Here is a 6,000-nt window from a genome sequence, read left to right as displayed (position 1 = left end):
TTGAACGTCTTGGACGTTCTTGGATGTTTGACCTCCAAGCTCTTCCAAATTTTATACACTGCCTCTAAACACTATTATTAACCATTTTAAGACTCTAAAACATCATGACACACATGTTAAGCTCTAGTTTCACCTAATTCAATTTAGGGACGTTACAAGAAATCATATTGAAGTGTGTGAGCATCTTATCTAACAACTTAAGATCTTAGAAAGAACACTGTTTTATTGTTTAACTAGTTTCTGGATATGCACAACGCGCGTGTGATCATATAAATAAATAAAAAATTATAAAGACTGTGTATAAAATTCTAAAGTTATATTATATGTTATAAAATAGAAAATACAAATTACGTGTTCTTAAAATTGATAAGTATCTCATATGGTGTTTTGATTCTAAGATCCAAAATCAAAAAAACTATTTGCATATACCATTATTCATTTATTTATTCTTGCTCTACTTTTAAGATGTTTTGTACTGCATAGAGCAATTTATGTGGTGAACATATCAATCATCATAAATATAGATATCTACTTTAACAAAAAAAAAAGAAAATAAAAAAATCATGAGGTACGAAGCATATCACTCGTTGTAACTTCTATGAGATATCTCCTTTCCGATAAAAAGTAAATAACAATTATATCAATCTACACATATATTCTTATAAAGTAAAATAACTAACTAAAGTACAACTACAATATTAAAATGAGAAAGCGAAACATTACGTATTACGTTAATGAAATATATGTAAATCAGTAATATATATAGATCTTTTACCGCAAAATTAATGGCAAGTAAATAAATAATTAGTGGCATAAGTATATTCTTCGACTGAAAAAACTAATGCTCCTCTGCACTAAGAAAATTTTTTGACGAATCTAACAACATCCATAACTGAAATTCTTGGACAAATCCAACAATATTTAGAGCGTATTTTATTAGCCTTTAACTTTGACATTGATTGAGAGAAAACAGCTAAGAGAAATAATATATTCTTCTTTAGAGTCCATAAAATGGAGAGGGGGACTTCAGGGAAATGAAAGTTATTCTTTGATTTATATAATATTTTCACTTAAAATGATTAATTAGTTTTTTTAGTTTTTTTTTTCAAATACTTATCATTGAAAATAACATATATGAATTCAATGTATTGAAATCTACAACTTTTAAGATTCTAGCGATGTAAAGGTAATGTTACTATGTTTTGGTTAATGTGCAACTTAAATTTCTACCTAATTGCTCTCATTAACAACGTTTGTCTCCACATTTTCTATAATGTTTATATTATCTAATTTTCATAACTATTCAAATATTCTCAATTTATTAATAGTAAAAATTTTTTTATTGCTCAATATATTTTTAAAAATAAAATAATCAAGTAATATGAATGTAACATTTTTATTTAGTATAGGGATAAAAAGGTAATTCAACTTCACATCTTGGAGCTTCCCGCTTATATTATAATACTAGTTTCTGAGGACGTGCTTCGCACGTGTGTTTCATGTAAATTTTTATAGATACGTTAGAATGACTAAAATCTCATGGAAATATATATATAATTATAATGAATAATAAAAATGTATCAATTATAAAATTCAAAGACTTACGGCAATAAAACATTCATAGAAAACTAAATTAAGAAGTCTAAAAGAGTGAAAAAAAGACAAAAAGAAACAGAATATTTAAGTAAAAATACAATATAGACATTATTCTTATAAGATTGATGTATATAGATGAAAATATAAGTACAAAATTAGTACATAACTTTCTGAGTTTTTATCGACTCCTTTCATATCCTATCAAAATTCAAGAGTCTTCATCATTTGTTTTTACTATAGAATAAAAATAATAGCCTAATAATCTTCATAGGGATTTCATGAGATAAAGAAGTTGAATTTATATAAATAGAATAGAAGGAATATCAAAAGATATCTTAAAGTTTTAGTTTAAATGTTTGGAGGTTATGAATATGAAAAGATGAGAGTTATGAATATTAAGAGTATAAAAGTTAAATAAGTAATTAGAAAATAATAATAAATAAATGAAGAATATGAAAAAAAAATTAAAATTAGCAAACCATGTAAAAAGAACAACTAAAGTTCTTATCATGTAATTAAGCATTAATGAATTAAATTTGTGAAGCTAGAGTCATTCTTTAATAATAATCAAGAGGACATTATCAATGTGCGTCTCCATTTTGTAGATTTGCACCCTTTAAATTATTAAATTTCGTTATTTATCATAAAAGATAATACTTTATCCACATCAATTATATTATTCATGAGAGGGGTTAAGGAAAAAGTTATAAGAAGAGGGAAAGAAAAGAAATTTAGGTAAAGTTTTTTTTAAAAAAAAATTATAACTATTATATACATATAGATTATAGATGATAAATATTAATAAATTAGATATTTAATTAGGAATTAATCTTAGGAAGTCTAAAAGTCATTAACATTTAATTAAATTTATACAATCAAATATTTAAATATTTTATAATAATTTAATTTGTAGAAAGGGTAAAACCGTAATTCAACTTTCAACTTTTTTGTTCATGCTTTTAGTAATATACTAGTTTTCGAAACGTGCGTTGCACGTTTACTTCATAAGGATGAATAAAATGATAAATAATTTTTGGTTTAAAAGATAAAATAAAATAGCAAAAACAAAAATGGAGGCACACTATCTTATGATTAACTTTCTTAAAATGTCTTTTTTGTCTCATAAAAATGTTGAAATTAAATTAATATTTATACATTTCAAGAAGATAAAATGTTTGACATTAATTAGTAAAAGATGAAATTCTCCTTCTCATTAAGTAGAAGACAATTAAGTAATTCAAATTTATAAATAAAAAACTTATTAGAAGGAAATAACTAAGATTTAAAGTGCAATGATTGATATTTAAATTATGTAACTATACAAATAAATATTAATACTTAATTAAATAAATCAGATTTTAATTTAATGGAGAGTCAAAATGACAATATTAGTATTCTTACAATTAAAAGTTTGTTAAAATATATTTTAAATTTTTTTGTTAAAAAAATAATTGGAGCAATATTTGGTCAAAGGATAGAAGATCTTCTAACTTCTTAAGCATTTTGGTGTATCATTTTTTTGACTTTGGGATTTGAATCTCATGATAATTTTAATGAAAATTGTCGAAAAACTATAGATTTTATCCACAAGCACATGTAAGAATGATTCTTTACAAATATTTAAAATTTAAAATGCATAAACGTAATTATTAATAATTTGAAATTAGAAAATCTTGTAGGCATTAATTGTTTTGCATGTCTTATACACTATTTTTATGATTGTGTTTGTCTCATTTTCTAAAGCAAAAAACACACCCTTCAATCAAATATATTCTTAAAACAAAATTACAAATACTAAGATAAAGTATCATATATAGGAGCAAGTTTAGCATAACGCAACCAACGAAAAATAGAAAAATTCTAAGACAATCTTTTTCCTGTTTTTTTTCTTGATAATGCAAATTGAAACAAAGTTTTAGTAATAAACATTCAACTTTTGACCATAAAAAATTAAAATATTTGGAAGACAAGTTAATGAAAGTGATATTTAACTACATAAATGGCGGGGTCTTACCATAGTTCCAATCTTGATAAATAAGTAAAAAAACAAAATACATCAAGCTTCGATACTTTAGTAGAATCATACTATTCCTTGTAATCTTGACATAAATTTTCTTGCCTTGAAATTTTCTTCACTTGATTAAAGCTTCTCTAGTCTTCCACACACAAAAATTGTATCACATATAAATCTTCCTATAAAAATAATGTTAAAAGATTGTATTTATAGGAAAAAATATAGCTTTGGAATATGAAGATTCACTTACAAAGTTGAAAGATCAAGTGTTACAAAAATTTAAGACAAATATTAATTAAGAACATAAATTAATTTAGAAGATAAATCATATACACGTATCTATTTAAAGGGTAAATAATTCAAAAAAATAAATTAAATTAGATATTTTAATTAAGAATTATTCTAAAGAAGTGCAAAAGTCATTAACATTTTCATTAAAATAATGTAACTTAACATTTAAATTAAATAGTTAAATATTTTTATAATATTTTAATTTATAATAAGGGTAAAATGGTAATTCAACTTTTAACTTTTTTTGTTCCCTCTTATAATAATAATATATGATGATTATATCTTCTAGGAAACAATTTAGATATCTACTCTGGAAGAGAGAGATTAGGATGGCTGATATGAAAAAGAATTCTAGAACAGTTCCATGCTATAAAAACATAGTTCAGGATAGAATGATTGTCTAACAGAATATCATGCGGCAGTAAATTGCATTGTTTAGTCCGCGAGGTAGATTTAGTTTATCAAGTTGATTCATACATTTTATTGCTTATTTAATTTTACTAGTGAACTTGTTTGAGTTGATTCACTTAGTTCACAATTGTTGTTCATGCCAGATTATCATACCAGCTATTTAATTTGGGGAGGTGAGGGTGGTGGGTTAGTTACAGTTTCCTCGAGATATTTCCTTCGATCCAGAGTGCAATGTTGTTACCTGCTTCTTAGGTGTTTCCTTTAACGGCTTATTCTCAATTCTTTCCTAGTGAAGATTTCTGCAGCACATGAAATGCCTACACACTTGCACTTATCATCATTCAATCAACTGTATAGTTGTGTATCTTAAAAGACAAATTAGGGGTTTCCTAAATTTCCCATAATCTCTCTATGATATCTATTGACTAGTTTGATCTCAACTGTTTGGCAGAACTCATGCTGATCTCTTGGTTTGATTCTGTTCTGTTTTTAACCATGTCTACATGGATTTTAAAAGACTTCGTGGATGGAAAACTTTTTTCTCTGTGCGACTTAGTTCGCCTCTTTAAAATCTTAGTTATCGTGTTGATAAACCTATAAACCAGTGCATTCTGGAGGTCATCTAACTTTATCTTATATTTGTGCTACCTGCATTGTGTTAGATGTAATAAGTTCTGAGGTTTTCCAGTTAACTTGTGTCTAAAGGATCGTCTAGTTTTATAAGATCAAAAATTTGTTTTAGTATCAGTTTTTTGACAGCTTTTATCTAATAAGCGCATCAACGCAAGAAGAAATTGTCTTGAGAAGCAAGACTACATGAAACAAATCTAAAACTCCACCGAAACAGTATCAGAACTTGTAGCATTGAATAGAACATGATTCATCAGCATCTAGTTACCTCTCATTGCATCAACCACCAATTTGTAACGCTCCGCAATCAAATCTAAGCGCTTCACCATCAAGGCAGCTTCATCGTCCTCCAGTTTCTTCCACTTCTCCTCCAACACTTCAGCCTTGTCAGTAGCAATCAAACTCATCTTCTCCTTCAAAAAACTTGTTCCATTAGGATACATTGTAGACAAGCCAGGCATACTTTCAAAGGATGCAGCCAAACGTGGATATTTGGACTGGAAATCCTGTTGATCACCCTTAACTATATTCTCCTTAACCACCTCTTTTTACAACAACCTGTTTCTCTTCTTCCTTATGTTTCTGTAGAAGTGGTTGCCCCATCGAAACCAGCAGCAATGAGGTGGCAGGAAACCTAGAAAGAGAAAGGGAGGAAGAAACCTGAGATTGGAGAAAAAGACTATCAATAAATAGAAAATTTTATAAAATTACTTGCCATATTCTTAGATTATGTATATTTTGAATATAAATGGCTATGCCATATTTTTTTATTGGTCATTAATGAGATTATTACTTCCTATAGTTCGAATATTGAAATAAGGATACCATCCCGTCACGCTAGGACAATCTAATTCATAAAAATGTGGTCACACAGTACTCGGGCAAATCGTAGCAAATGTTAAGGGCTGGGAATTGGGCACGGGGAAAGAATGTCCGGTTCAGAACCATACCTTTGTTAATGTAGTGAACAGGCTAAATGGGCCAGATCAGGTTTATAGATTGGTTTTCCGTGTTCTTTTAATTTCTATTAATAGCATTCACATTTGAGTTTAACCGGT

At 27.2% G+C, this 6,000-nt stretch overlaps 1 pseudogene; it reads right to left on the bottom strand.

The window, feature by feature from the left end:
- Window positions 1-5,476: 5,476 nt before the first annotated feature.
- The window catches only part of LOC138337556 (formin-like protein 3), a 51,718-nt pseudogene continuing 51,194 nt past the window's right edge, over window positions 5,477-6,000 (bottom strand).

The sequence above is a fragment of the Solanum lycopersicum genome, chromosome 7, assembly GCF_036512215.1.
Source record: "Solanum lycopersicum chromosome 7, SLM_r2.1".
Lineage (NCBI taxonomy): Eukaryota > Viridiplantae > Streptophyta > Magnoliopsida > Solanales > Solanaceae > Solanum > Solanum lycopersicum.
This window is presented reverse-complemented; position numbering and strand designations above follow the sequence as displayed.